We start from the raw sequence: 21,048 nt of genomic DNA on the forward strand, positions 1-21,048 counted from the left end.
TTTTTAGGTTGGGTAGTGTTATGTCTCTGGCTTTGTTCCATTCACTTAAGATTGCTTGGATGATTCAGGCTTTTTGGTTCCATTTGAATTTTAGAATAGTCTTTTCTTATTCTGTGAAAAATGACATTGGGGCCAAGCATGGTGGCGCATGTCTGTAATCCCAGCACTTTGGGAGGCTGAGGCAGGTGGATCACTTGAACTCAGGAGTTTGAGACCAGCCTGGGCAACATGGTGAAGCCTCCTCTCCACAAAAGATACAAAAATTAGCATAGTGCCATGCGCCTGTATTTCCAGCTACTAAGAAGGCTGAAGTGGGAGGATGGCTTGAAGGCCAGGAGGTGGAGGTTGCAGTGAGCTGAGATCACACCATTGCACTCCAGCCTGGGTGACAGAGTAGGACCCTGTTTCAAAATAAAATAAACATGACATCGATAGTTTGATAGGAATAGTGTTGAATCTGTAGACTGTTTTGGGCAGTATGGCCATTTTTAACAATACTGAATCTTCCTATCCATGAGCATGGAACATTATGCCATCTGTTTGTGTCATCCCTAATTTCCTTCAGCAGTATTTTGCAATTTTTACTTTAGAGATTTCACCTCCTTGGTTAGCTGTATTCCTAGGTATTTGATTCTTTCTGCAGCTATTGTAAATGGCATGTATTCTTGATTTGGCTCTCAGATATTTATTGGTGTATAAAAATGGTATTAATTTTTGTACACTAATTTTGTACCCTGAAACGTTACTGAGGTCATTTATCAGATTTAGGAGATTTTCAGCAGAGTTTTTGGGGTTTTCTAGGTAGTGATTGATATCATCTGCAAAAAAAAATATATATAGTTTGACCTCCTCTCTTCATATGTAAATACCTTTTATTTATTTTTTTTCTTGTCTCATTGTTCTGGCTGGGACTTCCAATATCATGTTGTATAGGAGTAGTGTGAGCATCCTTGTCTTGTTCCAGCTCTCAAGGGGAATGCTCCCAGCTTTTGCCCATTCAGTATAATATTGGTTGTGGGTTTGTCATAGATGGTTCTCATTATTTTGAGGTGTGTTCTTTTCATGCTTTCTTTGCTGAGGGCTTTTAACATGAAGAGATGTTAAATTTTATCTAAAGCCTTTTCTGAATCTATTGAGATGCTCATGTCGTTTTTGCTTTCAATTTTATGTGGTTAATCAAATTTATTGATTTATAGTTGAATCAACCTTGCCTCCCAGGAATAAAGCCTGCACATTCCTGGTATATTAACTTTTTGATGTGGTACTGGATTCAGTTTGCTTGTATTTTGTTTAGGATTTTTGCATCCATGTTTTTCAGGAAAATTGGCCTAAAAGTTTTCTTTTTTTGTTGTCTACCTGGCAGGTTTTTGGTATCAGAATGACACTGGCTTCATAGAATGAGTTTGGGAGGAGTCCCTCCTGCTCAATTTTTGGTAACAGTTTCAGTAGGAGTGATACTAGCTTTTCTTTGTACATCTGATAGAATTCAGCCATGAATCTATCTGATCTTCCGCTTTATTTTTCCATTGGTAAACTTTTTATTACTGATTTCATTTTGGAATTCATTCGTGGTCTGTCTAGGGTTTCAATTTCTACCTGGTTCAGCCTTGGGAGGGCTGTATGTTTCTAGAAATCCCCCCCCCCCCCTTTTTTTTTTTTTTTTTGTGGTTTTCGAGTTTGTGTGCATAGAGGTGTGCATGATAGTCTGTGAGGATTTTTTGTATTTCTGTGGAGTCAGCGGTTATGTCACCTTTGTCATTTCTGATTGCAGTTATTTGGATCTTCTCTCTTTTTTTCCTTATCAACCTAGCTAACAGTCTGTCAATCTTGTTTATTCTTGCAAAGAACCAATTACCAGTTTTGTTAATCTTTTACATGGATTTTTGCATCTCAAATTCATTCACTTCAGCTCTGATTTGGGATATTTCTTTTATTCGGGTAGCTTTGTGATTGGTTTGTTCTTGTTTTTCTAATTCCTCAGGTGCGATATTGGTTCTTAATTTGAAATTTTTCTAACTATATGTGTAGGTAGTAAGCACTATAAACTTTCCTCTTTACGTTGCTTTAGCTGTGTCCCAAAGAGTCTGCTATGTTGTGTCTCTATTTTCATTATTTTCATATGATTTTTTAATTTAACTTCACTCTTTATCCGAAAGTCATTCAGAAGCAGGTTATTTAACTTCCATGTAATAGTACGGTTTTGATATATCTTCTTGGTATTGATTTCTATTTTCATTGAGCTGTCACCTGAGAGTGTGGTTGGTATGATTTTGCTTTTATGAATCTGCTGAGACTTGCTTTATGGCCACACATGTGGTTGATCTTAGAGTATGTGCCATGTGCAAATGAGATGGAGGTATTAATATATTATATTTTTGTTGGGTGAAGTTTTCTGTAGCTGTCTATTAGGTACAACTGGTCACATGTCAAGTTTGATCTGTCTAATACTGTAAGTGCAGGGTTGACCTCTCCCACTGTAATTGTGTGGTTGTCTAAATCTCTGTGTATATCTCTAAGAACTTATACATCTTCGTGCTCCAGGTTGGGTGACAGTATATATTTAGGATAGTTAACTCTTCTTGTTGGATTGAGTCCTTTATCATTATATAATTCCCTTGTTTGTCATTTCTGATTGTTGTTGGTTTAAAGTCTGTTTTATCTTATGTAAGAATAGCGACCCCAGCTCTTTGTTTTGTTTTCTGTTCACCCGATAGATCTTTCTCTATCCTTTTCCTTTGGGCCAATGGGTGTTATTACTTATGAGATGAGTCTCTTGCAGACAGTTGGGACTTGCTTCTTTATCCAATTTGCCACCCTATGTTTTTTCAGTAGAGCGTTTAGACCATTTATACTCAAGGTTTGTATTTCAAATGAAAAGGATTTAATTTCTCCCTTGCTTACAAAGCTTACTTTGGTGGGACCTGAAATTCTTGGAATTTCTTAAGAATGTTCAAAATAGGCCCCCAATCCCTTTCGGCTTGTAACGTTTCTGCTGAAAGGTCTGCTTTTAGCCTGTTGGGGTTCCTTTCACAGTAACCTGCCCCTGTTCTCTAGCTGCCTGTAAGATTTTTTCTTCTGTGTCGACCTTGGAGAACCAAATGACTATGTGTCTTGGGGATGGTCATCTGGCATAACATCTGACAGGGGTTCTGTGAATTTCTTGAATTTGCATGCTCACCTCTATAGGGAGACTGGGGAAATTTTTGTGGGCAATATCTTAAAATATGTTCTCCAAATTGGGTGTTCTCTCTTCTAATCTTTCAGGATTGCTACTGAGTCATTGTTTTGTTCTCTTTACACAATCCCATATTTCTCAGAGGTCTGATCATTAAACATTTTTTTTCTATTTTTGTCTGCTTGTTTTGCCTTGATGGAGCAGTCTTCAGTGTCAGAGATTCTTTCCTCAGCTTGGCCTATTCTACTGTTAATGCTTCCAATTGTATTTTGAAATTCCTGAAGGGAATTTTTACTCCCAGAAGTGGAGTTGGGTTCTTTCTTGAAATAGTTATGTCATCTTTCAACCTGGATTGTTTTACAGCTTTACTTGGATTGGGTTTCAACCTTCTCTTGTTTCCTGATGAGTTTCCTTGCCATACAAACATTGAATCCTGTTTCGAAGATTTCAGCCATCTCCATCTGGTTAAGCAGCATTGTCAGGGAGCCAGAGTGATCATTTGGGGGTAAGAAGACGCTGGCTTTTAGAGCTGCCAGAGTTCTTGTGCTGGTTCTTTCTCATCTGTGAAGGCTGATGTCCTTTCTTCCTTTTAAGCTGCTGTCCTTTGGCTTTATAATTTCATGTTTGACGGTTTGCCTGTGGTGCAATGTAGGTATAGATTAATGGCTTCATTTCTGGATGCTTTCAGAGGGCCAAGGCTCAGCTCCACACTCCTGGGCTGAGTGCTCTAACCCTAGGTGGTTGCAACTAGGCCTGTGGCTTTGTTCTCCGATCTCTTGTAGTTGATCACTGGATGGCCTGGGGGAAAAGGTGCTCCCACACCACTGGCAAGAGAACTCCATTGGGTGCTGGGGATGATAGGGCTCTGGTGAGGCAATGGAAGGAAGGCTGCAAAGAGAAGCACTGCAGGGGACTGCTGTGGGCGGAAATGCTTTGGAGGGTAGGTGGGGATTCCTTGGGCAGCAGTGCTTTGGAGGGGTCGCTGGCTGCTGTTTCTAATTACTTTTTCAAAGTAAATGTCTTTACAATCACAGATTCTCTGTTTTTTCACTTTACCTCTTTTTTTTTTTTTTTTTTTTTTTTGAGACGGATGTCGCTCTGTCGCCCAGGCTGGAGTGCGGTGGCGCGATCTCAGCTCACTGCAAGCTCTGCCTACCGGGTTCACGCCATTTTCCTGCCTCAGGCTCCCAAGAAGCTGGGACTAAAGGCGCCCGCCACCATGCCCGGCTAATTTTTTGTATTTTGTTTAGTAGAGACGGGGTTTCGCCGTGCTAGCCAGGATGGTCTCGATCTCCTGAACTCGTGATTCGCCCACCATGGCCACCCAAAGTGCTGGGATTACATGCGTGAGACACCGCACCCGGCCAACTGTACCTCTTCTAATGTATTTTTTAACAATCATATTCACAATAACATATTTTTAACAATATCTTGTCCTTCTCATTAGATGTTTTCTTTGTAAGCCTAAAACAACAAAAAGTTCATGTCAGGCAAACGACAAATATGTAAAATACAAAGAATATCTAAAACTATTGTCTTGTGTATAAAATCTCTGTATTTGTTATGTATTTCTCCTATTCTTTAAGTTTACAGGTATTTTTTTCTTCTTCTTTTGAGACAGAGTCTTGCTCTGTCACCCAGGCTGGAGTGCAGTGGCATGATCTTGGCTCACTGCGACCTCTGCCTCTGGGTTCAAGGGATTCTCCTGCCTCAGCCTCCCGAGTAGCTGGGATTACAGGTGCGTGCCACCACGCCTGGCTGATTTTTGTATTTTAAGTAGAGATGGGGTTTCACTGTGTTGGTCAGGGTGGTCTTGAACTCCTGACCTCGTGATCCACCTGCCTTGGCCTCCCAAAGTGCTGGGATTACAGGTGTGAGCCACTGCACCTGGCCTACAGGTAAGTTTTTTACAGGGAATGGAAAATACAATTATTTTATAAAAGGGAGATTAAACTATAAACAGAAAAAGCCACATCAAGGGTCAAAGAAAATATACTAATTAACTATACAACCCAAAATTAAATTTAGAGTCAGCTTTCTGACAGCCACAGCAAAAGGAAAACAGGTTACTCGCATTATTTGATAGAAGATATATACCACTTTTGTTATTGTCATTTTGATGAAAACAAGCTATTTGGAAAATATTACTTATGTTCTTATATGAGAGAAACTCCTCTTAAATGTTATTACTTAGCTTCTCAGGCCTTAGTAGGCAGTTAGATGCTTTCTTCTAAGCCCTGCACATCTTGTAAAAATGCACTTGAATCCTCACTGCAATTATGTGAGGTGGGTAATGTATCAGCTATTTTATAAAGGAAGGAATCAGGCACAGGAAACTCATGTAACTCTCCCTAGCCCTACAGCTGGTCCATAGCAGACCCATCATTCAAACCCAGGAATTCTGGCTCCAAAACATGTGTTTCACAGCATGCCATGAACTCAGTATTTATTTTCAGCTGTTTTTAAGTGATATGATAGCACATTAATCCAGACTTTCATTCTATCTCTGGCCAAAATTATAAGTAATATTTTCTGAATCTTGCAATTAAAAAAACTACTAAGAACTTATACATAGGCAGCTTTAGAAACCTACCTACTTTCAATGAACAAACAATTCAATTTTTTCTAAAGATCCATCAATAGGCATTCATTCATCTATTCAACCATTTATTCTTGCATTCAACTAATGCTTCTTGAGCACACAATACATGTCAGTTATTCCAGGAAAACATGGTTGTTATACTTCAAGACTGTATAATCTAAAAGTAATAATCCTTGACAGATCATCAGTAGCTTGCTTTTCTATTGTACATAAACAGAATCATCCTCTTCTCTCCAGAAGCTAAACAGCTATAGAGTTGACATACCTGATATTTCTGAGTACCTCACCAAATCATAGCTATTTATGATGCTACTGTCAAAGATACTGTAATATCAATCACCAAGAAATATGTAAATACTATTTAGTATGACCTAATGTTTGTACATTTATTATTACATTACTTTAAAGAATCTATGATAGTTTAACTTTTCGGTCATCATTTTTATGTTCAGTTTCATTAGAATATTGTATTTCCAACTCAATTCTGAAGGAATAACCTCTTACCACAAAATTATACATGAATAGCAGGAGGGAAAAGAATTAGTTTACTATAAATCCTTAAATAACACTGTATCAAGCTTTCTAATGCTTAGGCATGCAAACCAAATTAAATCTCTTAAGCATGCCCTTCTCTACTGGATCAATTACAAAAGAATACAAACATACTCTAAAAGCTTCTATTTTAAAATAAAAGAAGAAAACACCCTTGAATCCCATATTCCTCTTCACTTATTACCCATTTCTTTGTTGCCTTTCTCGAGAGAAATGTCTACTGTCATCCACTGGAGTCAGGGTTCCATGGTGATCATTTATTGAAACTGCTCCTTGTCAAACCCATTCATCCTTATCTTAATCGATCTTTCAGCAGCATTGCTACTGTTGAGTATTCTGTAGCTTTGAAGTATTTCACTATTCTATTTTCAGAAAAAGTAATCACTGCTAATGTTCCTTTACAGAGAAATAAACAACGCATCAACTTTACCTTCTTTCTTCCTCATCTATTTCAGTTAAACTGCTGTCATCAGTCACTTGCAGCAGATCATGAGTTATTAAATCGGCCTTCTTAAATACTAGCGGAGTCACAGATTCTGTTGTGATCCATTCTTCATGTTCATTTTTCTTTACTTTCTTCATATGCAAGGCAGGGACACTACTTCAAAAAATTCATTAAAAAGATAATGTTTTCTAATAATTCTACAGACAAAATAATAAACCAAATTTTATAAAACTGCAACTCTTTTCCATCTCAATTCATTTCTTAATACAAAAACCTGTTATGAAGTACCAACAAAATACAAGGAAATGTATATTCTCTGCTTCAAAAGACTGATAAATACACAATTATACTACAATGCAATATGTAAGAGCTGATCTATGAAAAGTTTTTCTGAGCACAAAGAAGGCTTTACAGAAGCAGCAAAATGTAAGGGAAGCACACGAGGAAAAATGTACATGAAAGTCATCCTACTTAGAGATCAGGATGTGAGCACAAAGTCTGGGCACATGTCATCTAGGTAGATTCCTAGGAACCTGAAAAGAAAGTGTAAAATAGAAAGAAGCAAAAAATCAGAGATGCTTTTCTGTAAAGTTTTAATTAGCAGAAAGCATCTGGTAAAAGTTGCCTTCCACTTAGGAAAGGACTGACCTGTAGCCATGGTAACAAGTAGTTACCCAGAACCAGTTTTAAATCTACTCAATGACCAGTGGCCTCACCCACCAACCAATGTCAGCTGCTTGCTTCTGACAGAGAAACAATCAGAGACAAACTCACTCCAATCAGTGAGCCTGGAAATGCCATCCAATCCACAACAATCTCACTCTGATAACCGTGCTGCTCCAGGTGATATCAACCCATTTATTCCTTTAAAACTCAGCCAGTCCTTCAACTCCACTCTTACCAAAACCCTATGTAAGATCAGCAGCTGCTCCATCAGAAGAGACTGTCCCTGACCAGCACATCTCTCCCACTATAGATGGAAATGAATTCCAACCTTGCCTCTTTTTTTTTTGTAATCACTGAAGGCTTCTAATGCTCTGGGAAAATGTTTTCAAGTCAATTACATCTACCACCCCCATATTTTATTTTGCTTAAGAAAATACAAATGAAGTTTGCAATTCCTTTGGTCCACGGTACCATAATTAAAACTATCATAATTACCAGAAAAAGAATAATTTGTGAATAACCACAATATTGGGCTTTTCTCCCTAGATGGAAAGAGCCAACAGAATCCAAAATATGAATATAACTTCCAGATAAAATTGTCAAAATGAACCCACATCAAACTGGTTTTTAAGTAAGAATCCATTTACTTAATGTCTATATCAATATACCCAGGGTAAATTCTATTCACTCATTTAATAAATACTTATTAAGTTGATACATACTATCTGCTAGGCACTTTTCTAGGCACTGAGGGTATAGCAATAAATAGGAATCCCACTCAAGAGTGAAGTAAACACACAATAACAAATACAATCGATAGGCAAAATATATACTATGCTAGAGAAGAAAAACTAAAGCAGGAAAATGAAAGGTTCATGTGTTGGGGAGGAGGGCTGGTAGAAATAGTAGGATGACCAGAAAGGGTCTTGCTGAGAACATGGCTGTTAGGCAAAGACCTGAAGGAATGGAAGGGACAAGCCAGGAGGATATCTGAGGGAAAACCATCCCAGACAGAGTGAACTGCCAAGTACAGAGGTAAGTCTGGAGTGCTTCAGGAACAGCGAGAAGTTTAGTGTGGTTGGAACAGAGCAAAAGGAATAGAAAAATAGAAGTTTAAGTTGGAGAGATAACAGTTCAGGTCACACATTGCCTTTTAGGTATTAGAAAGAACATTGGCATATATTCTGAGAGAAATGAGAAGCAATTAGGTTTTGAGCAGAGGAATGCCATCATCTAACATGTTTTAGCAGGTCCTCTGGGTTAAGAATTAATAAACAGAGAATTAAGAAAAAGAAACAAGATCAATTGGCAGTCGGTTACACTCGTGGAGACAGAACATGGTAGTGGCTTCAACATGTAAGATGTGACTGGCTTTTGGATATATTTTGAAGATAGGCCTCGTAAGATGTGACGACAGATTAGATGTCAGGTATCAGAGAGAAAGAAAGAGAGAGAGATGAGTCAAGGGTGACGTGAAGGTTTATTGGCAGAGCAACTGAATGAGCTGCCATGTACTCAAGTAGGAAAGACTGCCTGTGGGGAAGGTATGAAGAAGAGCATCAGAAGCCTGATTTCGGACCTGACAAGTTTGCAATACTCAATAGGTGACCAAAGAGAGGTGTCAAGGAGGCAGTTTGATATTCAGGTCTGAAATTAAGGAGACAGACCTGGGCTGGAGATACACATTTGGACATCATTCTCAATATACAGGATAGTAACAGTCATGAGAAAGAAGACTGAGGACTGAGCCGTGGGACATGTCCATGTGTGAAAGGTAGGGGATGAGGAGAAGCAAGCCAAACAGACTGTGGTGGATGAACTAGAAAGGCAGGAGAAGCCAGGTGAGGGAGAGAGATCCTGAAAGCCAAGTGAGGGAAGTGCTGAGGAGCAGGGAGTTCTCTGTTGAGTGAGGCGTTGCTGGTAGGTTGAATAAAACAGGGTCTCAGAAATTATGGCTGGATTTATTAAAGTGAAAATCAGTGGTAACCTTGAGAAAAACAATTTTGGAGGAGTGATGGGAGAGAAGATTACTGGAGTGACTTTTAGAGTAAATGGAAAGGAAATGTGAGCCCTCAAGTACAGGCAGTTCTTTCAAGGTCATCCTCCCTAAGTGGCATGATCATGAACCATCTAATTTTCTTGTCATTTAGCTGCATTTTTCGAATCTTATATAATGAGTATACAGTCTATTTTAACACTTTGAAGATTTTAAAATACATATGGCATTTAAAATGCAAAACCAGGGTATTATAATTTCATAAAATTATAGAACTGAAAAGACTACTGGAACATTTCTAGATTACAGAAGCTGATCGTCATTTTGCTCATATTTATAAATAAATACCACAGAAAGACTAAAAGTTTCATGGGCAGTATTTTGTGCTTGATAAAAGCCATTTAACTCTAGGATATTTTATCCTCATCCAATGTACAGAGTAATGACTCATATTAAAATACTGAGTTCTACAACAGGAATAAAAGGTGATCAATGAAGGAAACAATCTTATTGTATAAACTAAATTTTTGTAAATTATATAGTATGAAGTCCTTAATGTGTATGTATTAACACAAGTCATGCCTTCCTGTAGGATCTAGTCCCAGCAGTAAAGGTCTCAGGTGAAAAGAATGTTGAAATTTTGACACACTACTAAATTACCATTCAAGAAGAATTTACCAATTTCATTTACCCACAGTGTATGAGAATCCCTTTTTCTTCACATTTGTCAACACTGGTTATTATTTTTAAATAAAATATTGATATAATTGAAAAAATGGTACCTCTTTTTTTTTTTCTTGCATTTTTATGATCAGGCAAGGCTGAATATCTCTTGTAAAAGTGTAAAATTTGTCAATCATGGATATTTGCCCAAATTAGGGTTACTTTTATAGTACAGTAGAAATGATCTACTGTTAAATACTGTTAAATAGGCTTACCTATCGCACTCTTCATGCTCCGTCCTAGGAATGTGCTGACCATCAGTTTCTCCACTCTGTCCTTGTTGAAGTAACCCGTCATCAATATGGTCATCAGTGGAGCCATCATGTAGGTCTCTTGATGCTTCTGTTTCATTCCTTGCATGCTTCTTCCTTTCTCCCTCAGCCTTTAGTGAAAGTTTCATAGATAGGATAATTGTTATCATTTTATCCAATTGAAAAATTGTTCTGTTTTAATTGATTGTATCACTTCACAGTTTAACTTTCACAATTTTAGTCATTAAAATATTTTGTGCTTATGTTGTCATTATATATAGGATTATATATAGAATTATAAGATATAAGTAGCATAATTTTATCACTGACACTTGTATAAAGTTAGCTTCATTTCTGTGTGAGTGAATGAGACAGAATTTTCCAAAATTTCAAAAGGGCTCTTCTAAATTTTATCCTTTTATTTCCATCCATTCTTTGCTACCTCATATGAATTTTCATCCATTTAACTTGGAAGAAACAGAAATAAAAAGACAAAGACAAATATGCATCATCTTCTGCCTTTACCTCCTGGATTTTACATCAAACAGCCAGATTTAGAGGATGTGACATTTGGGGCTTCAGGAAGAGAAAGGAAGCACCTTTCTTCACTAAGCTATTCTGTTTCCCACCACATTTTATAATTCTTTTTCCTTCTGGCTCCTGGGATATCAAAAAAGTGAAGGTGCTCACTGAAATATATGTATATACACAAACACACACACCCATACAATCAGCCCAAAGAACACCAGATGAATACACTGAAAGACTACACCATGCTATATAGATATCAGACTGTCTAAACAGGAACGAAAAAATCCTACAATCATCAAGAAGAAAGCATCAAGTCATCTATAAAAGAAACCTGATCAAACTAACAGTCAACTTCTCAGCAGAAGTCTTACAAGGCAGAAGAGACTGGGATCCTATTTTCACAATGCTTTAAGAAATAAACTGCCGTCCTAGAATCTTCTCTCCAGCTAGAAAAAGCTTCATAAATGAAGGAGAACAAAAGTCTTTCCCAAACCAGCAAATGCTGAGGGAATTCTTCACCACTAGATCAGCCCTACAAGAAATGCTCAAAGAAGGCCTAAACATGGAAAACATGGAAAACAGCTGTCGACGTTCATCATCATAAAAACACACTGAAGTGTAAAATTCATAGCTAGTGTACAATGGTTCATGCATACATTTTAGGAGGCCAAGGCAGGAGGGTGACTTGAGGCCAGGGATTTGAGACCATGTTACATGACTGTGCCATGTAATAAGATGGCATTTCTACAAAAATAATTTAAAATAAATTAGCTGGATGTGGTGTGTATGCCTGTAGTCCCAGCTATTTGGAGGCTATAGTAGGCAAATCTTGTCTTGCTATAAAGGATTACCTGAGGCTGCTTAATTTACAAAAAGGGAAGTTTAATTGGCTCACAGTTCTGCAGGCTGTGCAGTAAGTGTGTCATTAGCATCTGCTCCTGGTGAGAGCCTCAGGAAGCTTACAGTCATGGCAAAAGGCAAAGGGGAAGCAGGCACATCACATAGCAAGAGTGAGAATAGGAGCATGAGGAGGGAGGTGCCACACACTTTTAAACAAGCCACTCTCATGTGAACTCAATAGCAAGGGGTTGGGCTAAATCACTCATGAGGCAAATGCTCCCATCATCCAATCATCTTCTATCAAGCCCCAACTCCAACACTGGGAATTATATTTCAATAGGAGATTTAAAGGGGACAAACTTCCAAACCATATCATTCCACCTCTGGCCCCTCAAATCTCATGACCTTCTCACATTTTGAAATAGAATCATGCATTCAAAACAGTTCCTCTAAGTCTTAACTCATTCCAGCACTAACTGAAAAGTCCCAAGGCCCAAGTCCAAAGTTTCATTTGGAGATGAGTTTCTTATACCTATGAGCCTGCAAAATCAAAACGAATTTATTTACTTCCAAGATACAAGAATGTTACAGGCATTGGGTAACCATTCCCATTCCAAAAGGGAGCTATTGGCCAAAATTAAGGGGCAACAGGCCCCAGGCAAGTCTGAAACCCAGCAGGGAAGTCACTAAATCTTGAAGCTCTGAAATAATCCTTTTTCTGACTCCATGTCTCACATCCAAGGCACATGGGTGCAAGGTGTAGGCCCCCAAGGTCTTTGTCAATGCTGCTCCTGTAGCTTTGCAGGCTGCAGCCCCTGTGACTGCTGTCACATGTTAGAGTTGAATGCCTGTGGTTTTTCCAGGTGAAGGGTGCAAGATGCCAGTGGATCTACCATTCTGGGGTCTGGATGTCAGCAATCCTCTTCTGACAGCTCCACTAGGTGGTACCACAGTGGGGACTTGGTGTGGGGAATCCAACCCCACATTTCCCTTTGGCATTGCCCTAGGAGAGGCTTTTTTTCCCTGCGAGGGCTCTGCTCCTGCAGCAGGCTTCTGCCTGGACCCAGGTTTTCCCATACATCCTCTGAAATCTAGATGGAAGCCACCAAGCCTCCTTCACTCTTACATTCTGTGCACCTGCAGGTTTAACAACGTGTGGAAGCCACCAAGGCATATGGCTTGTGTTCACTGGAGTGGCAGCCCAAACTGTACCTAAGCCCCATTGAGCCACTGAAGCCAGAGTGGCATGGATGTGAGAAGCAGTGTCATGGAGCTGAGCAGAGTTAACAGGGCCTGGGCATGACCCCTGAAACCATTATTTCTTCCTAGACCTCTGGGTCTGTAATGAAAGGGGCTGCCTAGAAGAGCTCTGAAATAACTTCAGGTCATTTTCCCTAACATTTTGGATATTGGAACTTGGCTATGTTTTAGTTATGATAATCTCTGTAACAAGTGGCTGCTCCACATCCCATTGTATTTCTCTCCTGAAAAGGCTTTTTCTTTCCCTATTACATGGCCAGGTTGTGCATTTTCCAAGCTTTACACTTTGCTTCCAGTTTAAATACAAGTTGCAACTTTAAGCCATTCCTTTTCTCCTGTATCTGACTGTAGGCTGCTAGAGGCAGTCAGGCTACTTCTTGAACTCCTAGCTGCTTAGACATTTCCTCTGTCAAATACCCTAAGTCATCATCTTTAAGCTCAATATCCACAGATCCCTAGGACTTGGGCACAATGCAGCCATGTTGTTTTCTAAGGCATAACAAGGGTGATCTTCATTCCATTTCCCAACAACTTTTTCATTCCATCTGAGACCTGGCCTTCACTGCCCAGATTCCTATTACATTTTGGTTCTGACCACTTAACAAGTCTCTAATGAAGTTCCAAACTTTCATCTTCCTGTCTTCTGCTGAGCCCTCCAAACTCTGCCAGTCTCTGCTCACTGCCCAAACCCAAAGCTGCTTCTGGTTTTCTGGTATTTTTATTGTAACACCCAATCTTTTGTACCACTTTTCTGTGTTAGGCCATTTTTGCATTGTTATAAAGAAATACCTGAGGCTGGTTAATTTATAAAGAAAACAGGTTGAATTGGCTCATGGTTCTGCACACTGTACAGGAAACATGGTGTGAGGGCCACAGGAAGCTTACAATCATGGCAGAATGCAAAGGAAGTGCAGGTGTGACACATGTTGAGTATGAGAGCATGGAGCAGGGGAAGTGCCACACACTTTCAAACAACCATATGCAAACTCAGAGCAAGAACTCACTTTCACCAAGGGATGGGGCCAAACCATTCATGAGGGATCTGACACTATGATGCAAACACCTCTTACCAGGCTCCCCTCCAACATCAGGAATCACATTTCAATATGAGATTTGAAGGGGACAAATATGCAAACACCTCTTACCAGGCTCCCCTCCAACATCAGGAATCACATTTCAATATGAGATTTGAAGGGGACAAACATGCAAACTATATCAGAGGCCAAGGCAAGAGGATAACTTGAGCTTGGAAACTTGAGGCTGCAGTGAGATACGATTCCACCACTGCACTCCAGTCTGGGTGACCGAGTGAGACCCTGTCTCTAAAATAAATAAGTAAATAACATAGAATAAATTTAACAGGATTCCTAAAAACAGTTACACAAAGGGTGAGAGAAAGAAATCAAATGGCAACATGACAGAACTCCATTAGACCACAAACACAGACAGAAGGAAACAAGGAACAAAGAACTTTTAAAACATCCAGGAAACACATAACATTACAACAGGAACAAAATCTCACATATCAATATTAACCTTGGATTTAAATTGATTTAATGCTCCACTTAAAAGATACAGATTGGTGGAATAGATTTAAAAACATAACCCAACTCCATGTTGCTTACAACAATCTCACATTAACTGTAAGGACACTTATAGACCAAAAGTAGTGGCAGGGAAAAAGATACTCCATGCCAACAGAAACCAAAAGTGAGCAGAAATAGCTACACTTTTATCATATAAAACAGATTTTAAATAAAAAAAAGTTAAAAAGACAAAAGAATGTCATCATATTATAATAAATGGATTAATTTAGCAACAGGATAAAAACAATCTTAAATATATATGCACCTAAAACTGGAGCACTCAGATTTATACAACAAATATTATTAGAACCACATATAGAGATAGATAGCAACACAATCTGAGTGGGGAACTTCAATACTCCACTGACACCACTAGAGAAATTATTGAGACAGAAAATCAAGAAAGAAACATTGAACTCAAATTGGACTACAGACCAAACTGATCTAACCAGTATTTATAGAGCATGCTACCCAGTAACTAAAGGCCATACATCCTACTCATCAGCACGTGGAACATTCTCCAAGATAGACCATATGTTGGGCCACAAAATAAGTCTCAATAAATTTTTAAACATCAAAATCATATCAGGTATCTTTTGAAAGCACAATGGAATAAAATTAGAAATCTTAACCAAGAGAAATGTCAGAAATTATAGAAATACATAGAAATTAATATGCACTGGAATGATCTTTGGGTCAGCAAAGAAGTGAAGATGGAAATTAAAAAAAGATTTTGACACAAATGACAATGGAAATACAGCATACTAAGACCACTGGAATTTTATGACATTAAATGCCTACATTAGAATAATACAAAGATAATAAATTAACAACCTAACATTGTGCCTTAAAAAATTAGAAAACTAACCACAAACGAAATCCAAAGCAGAAGGAAAGAAATGACAAAGATCAGAGAAGAACCAAGTGAAATAGAAACCAAAACAACAATACCCAGGATCAAAAACCAACAGCTGACTCCTGGAAAAGATGAACATAACTGATAAAGCCCTAGCTACACCAACCAAAAAATGAGAGGAAATTCAAATAATCAAAATCAGAAATAAGAAAGAAAACATTACAACTGATACCACAGAAATGGAAAAGATCATCAGAGACTATTTATTATTATAAACAATAATTCGCTAGAGGAAATGGAAAAATTCCTGGAAACATACAACCTCCCAAGATTAAACCAGGAGGAAACAGAAATCCTGTATAAACCAATAATGAATTCTGAAACAGAATTACTACTAAAAAAAAAACCTCTGAACAAATAAAAGCCCAGGACCAGATGGATTCACAGCCAAAATCTACCAAACATAAAAAAAGAGCTGGTACCAATCCTCCTGAAACTCTTCCAAAAATTGACAAGGACAGACTCCCCACTAACTCATTCTATGAAGCCCATATTAACCTGATATCAAAACCAGACAAGGACACAACATAAAAAGAGCACTACAGACCAGTATCCATGATAAACAGATATGCAAAAATCCACAACAAAATGCTAGCAGCCTGAATCCAACAGCACATCAAAAAGATAGTAAGTACATCATGATCCAATGTGTTTTATTCCAGGGATGCAAGGAAGGCTCAAAATAAGCAAATCAATCAATGCGATTCATCACACACACAAAATTAAGGACAAAAACCTTCAATCATCTCAATACATGTGGAAAAAGCATTTGATAAAATCCAGCATCCTTTCATGATAAAAACTCAACAAACTAGGCATAGAAGGAACATATCTCAAAATAAAAAAGGCAATATATGACAAACCCACAGTCAACATCATATGGAAGAGGTAAAAAGTTGAAAGCATTCTTCTATGAACAGGAACAAGACAAGGATGCCCATTTTCACCTCTCCTGCTCAACAGAGTACTGCAAGTCCTAGCCAGAGCAATCGGCAAAGAGAAAAGAAATAGAAGCCATCCAAATTAAAAAAGAAGACATCAAATTTTCTCTCTTCACTGATGGTATGCTCTTATGTCTAGAAAACCCTAAAGACTCCATAAAAACCTCCTTAGATTTGATAAATGAATTTAGCAAATTTTCTGGATCAACACACAAAAATCAGTAGAATTTCTCTACTGCAGCAACCTACAGATTTCACCCAATTCCTATCAAAATCAGTGTGAGAACTGAATCAAGAAGACAATCCCATTTACAAATAACAACAAAAATAAAATGAAATAAAATACCTAGGAATCTATGTAACCAAGGAGGTGAATGATCTCTACAAGGAAAACTACAAAATATGGCGAGAGAAACTGTAGATGACACAAATAAATGAAAAAACCCATGCTCATGGATTGAAAAAAATAATAGCATTAAAACGACTGTATTGCCCAAAGCAACCTGCAGATTCCACCCAATTCCTATCAAAATACCAACGGAATTTTTCACAGAATTAGAAAAAAAATCCTAAAAATCACATGGAACCAACAAAGAGCCACAATAGCCAAAGAAATCCTAAGTAAAAGAACAAAGAAAACTGGAAAATCATTAAAATTAGAAAATAATTTAAATTCGACTGTTAAAAATATTACTCTATGTCTAGCTCCTCCTAAATCACTGGATTATAATTAAGAAGTAAAAAATAATTCACCTCACCCTGAAATAGGAGAGAAACATGAACCAGAAAACTGTCATTGTTTGTTTGCACTCAACTTAATTCATGATGTGTTTCAATAGGATGGCTATAGTCAATAATAACTTAAGAATAATAATAACTTAATTGTACATTGTAAAATAACTTAAAGAGTATAATGGGATTGTTTGCAACTGAAAGGATAAATGCTTGAGGAGATAGATACCCCTTTCTCCATGATGTGCTTATTTCGCATTGCATGCCTCAGTCAAAATATCTCATGTACCCCATAAACATATATATCTACTATGTTCCCACAAAAAAATTAAAAATAAATACATAAATAAAAATTATGATGTGTTAAGTCTACCAAAAATGAATTAGCAGATGATTTGTAGCGTTGCAAAGTCTTCTTTTCCTAAAAAGATTTTACCATATGACACCTTAAAGGCCGAGCCCTACAGTGCATTTAAGCACTTTTTCTAAAGATTACTAACCGTTGAAGAGTAAACTTTAAATTATTCAGAGCCCAAATCAACGTCAATCAGAAAGAAAAAGCAAATTCTTAAATTTTATTTCCAATAATGTATCATAATAAGATAGTGTTATGTATCTAGATACACTCTCTGCTTAAATCCAGTTCTAATTTATTACAAGGTCCACTAATGACAGTGGATTTTAAAATTAGTAACATTTACTGATTTCCTGCATTGAAATAAATCCCAAAGTTACTGTTTGTATCTTAACACCAAAGATTCCAATCTGCAAAGCACGATTCTCTTCATCAGCGGTTGGGTTGATTTCATAAGACCATTTTCTCCCTGAACGTGGACAACGAAGTCAACTAGAGACCAAAAGCTAAAATAAATCTTTAATGTTGGCACTAATGATCAGCAATATCAATCTCCAAATTTTGAACTACTGGGAATGAGTGCTCCTTTCACATGAGTGTAGCTCAGTGGCCTTTACTGCTCAATTGTTTATCATTTCTAATGCTAAATAGTAAAATGCAACATTTAATGTTACATTCTTTATCATGTAAGGAGGTTATAACGGAAGACCAAATAAAATTCTAAACATTGTTTGCCTCTATATCAAGAGTTAAGCAATAGCTATGAGATACTATAGATTCTAAGAATATATTAAAGTTTATATATCGTTGAAAATGCTCTCAAAACTAAACATTAAATTATGATCTATTGATTCCAAACAGCTAGTGTGAAAGGTAATTTCATTTGGTCTATGTCACGCCATTAAAGCAAAGAAAACAACATAAAATCAGTATTTAGGTTCAAATTTGTACACACCTGTGGCTTGTTGTTTTCACTTCCTTCAAGCCTTTCTGGCTCTTGCTGTGATGTCACTTCTAAATCTTGTTCTGCTGACAAATCCATATAGGTAGTTAAAATGAACTACGTAGAAGAGTTAGATAAAGGCTAAAGTCATTATAAAAATAAATGGAAAATAACACGTATTATTTTATTAATTGAGAGTTTAAATGAAGCTTAACGTTTAGTGAAATATTTATTTCTTTAAGAAATACTTCCAGTTATCCAAAACTTCAACAAACCCCTCCAGGACACTAGATATCACCAATGCAAGCCACACAAAACAGCTCAAAGATTTTCTCACAAATGTATCTACCCAACATAAATAAACAAAACCATCGGAAGCAAAACAAAGTGTAAAAATACACTAAGAACATCTATGGTAACACTGTATGCTGTTCTCTACTTCATAACAGTGCCATGTTATTTATTTATTTTATTTTTTTGAGATGGAGTCTCGCGCTGTTGCCCAGGCTGGAGTGCAGTGGCATGATCTAGGCTCACAGCAACCTCTACCTCCCAGGTTCAACCGATTCTCCTGCCTCAGCTTCCTGAATAGCTGGAACTACAGGCATGCGCCACCACGCCTAGCTAATTTTTGTGTTTTTAGTACAGATGGAGTTTAACCATGTTAACCAGGCTGATCTTGAACTCCTGACCTCAGGTGATCCACCTGCCTCAGCATCCCAAAGTGCTGAGTTTGCAGGCATAAGCCACTGCGCCCAGCCAGTGGTATCATCATTCTTAACGACACACTACACCTATGATCAATGATTTCCAGAATTACTGTAACCATTTATACTTTTACCAGTGCACAGCTTGTTCTCGATATCTGAAATGTTTTCCTCTACCATTCTAACCATTTCTTTTTCATCACTTACATTGCTGTGTGAAGTATGCCTTAATTCTTGCTATCTTTCCTTAGATAAACAGGTGTCTTCCTTGAGGCTGCCTTAGTACTACATTGATTTTTCTAGTGTATCTTTACCACCTGAAATGTACATTCTTTCTACGCATGTCTGTTATTCCCTTTGTCCTAAACTGTATGGGACAATCTTTCAAATCATCTTTTCTTTTGTTTCATGTTTTTGAGACAGGGTCTTGCTCTGTCGCCCAGGCTGGAACACAGTGGTGCGATCTCAGCTAACGACAACCTCTGCCTCCCGGACTCTAGAGATTCTCCCACCTCAGCCTCTGAGTATCTGGGACTACAGGCAGATGCCCCCATGCTCGGCTAATTTTTGTATTTTTTCCAGAGACTGGGTTTCACCATGTAAAAAAGGAAATGAAACTATTGGGGTGCAAAATATTTTATGATTTATTACTATATAGATTTGATCATATACCTGATTAAAGACACTGAATTTAACTAGGACATAAAGTAGAACACATATTAGATGCAGTTATTCAACAGATTATGTGTCCTAGTAAAATTAAAATGTATTTTCATGTTATTTTTAAATGACACCACCTTCCTTCAAACCAATATTCCTAGTAAATTGTTATTCATTGAAACAAGGTGATACACTATGTGGACACAGCCGAAAAGACCCCATCTAGCAAATTCTCAGGATACCATTCATACTGGGAAAGTCAATTCTATACTACATAAAGTCACAGAAATTATTAAAAATAACTTAATTTGGGGTTTGGAAGGTGCTTTTTGGGCTACATTTTATATAGTTACAACTCATACAAATTCAGACCTATGGAAACGGAAAAACAAAGAAACCACATTGTGTTTGAGCAGGCAATCTTTACATTCTCGCCTACATTTGCCCTCCAGTCCCAAAGTTCTACGTGTAATCCTTGGACTCACATTCAAGTTTATGTTAAATACTAACCTAAACAAAATTACTTGTCCTTCTCATTCTCTTTGTTATTTTTATGTTGCTTTGGTTAAAGGAAGAACACAAATGCCCTACTGATAGGTCCTCTGTTTGGTTGTAGCTTGTATAAGGGGGGTGTAAACACAATACACACTTTGCCACAAAATGATTCTTTAAAAGTTACAACTATGGTATTATGAAGCCGCGTACAGCTATGCTGGGACTGAATTCTCTATGCTTCTTTATTACCTTCTTTGCTCTCTTTGTTTTCTGGTAGCTGTAACTCACACAGGTCATGGAGAGTGTGATTCCAAAATAGAAATGCAGCTGCAGTGGTCATCTTTTCTTGATCTATTAAGTTCATCTGCCCCAAGTCTGTGGATCCCAACACAGTTTTGGTCATTGGTGGAGATACAAGTGGACATAGATCACCAACTTTCAAATTCTCAGATCTTTCGTGAATCTCATTACTGAAGGTCAAACTATTAAAATCCAAAGCTGAAAAAGCTGAAAGTAAAGTTTTCATTATTAGAATGTAAATCATAATACAATTTGACTAACGTGGAGAGAGTCCTTCTAAAACAGAAGCAGTCCCTTGTCCTCCATTCCCCCAGAAACACACCACTCCTGCATGGCTTATTGTATTCTGCATGTCCTTTACTTGCCATTCAC

The 21,048-nt window shown here is 37.7% G+C and overlaps 1 pseudogene; it reads right to left on the reverse strand.

The window, feature by feature from the left end:
* LOC108522447 (sine oculis-binding protein homolog) overlaps positions 1–18,613 on the reverse strand; it is a 34,763-nt pseudogene extending 16,150 nt beyond the window's left edge.
* Between the last annotated feature and the right edge of the window lie 2,435 nt (positions 18,614–21,048).

The sequence above is a fragment of the Rhinopithecus bieti genome, unplaced genomic scaffold, assembly GCF_001698545.2.
Source record: "Rhinopithecus bieti isolate Rb0 unplaced genomic scaffold, ASM169854v2 scaffold_65819, whole genome shotgun sequence".
Taxonomy (NCBI): Eukaryota; Metazoa; Chordata; class Mammalia; order Primates; family Cercopithecidae; genus Rhinopithecus; species Rhinopithecus bieti.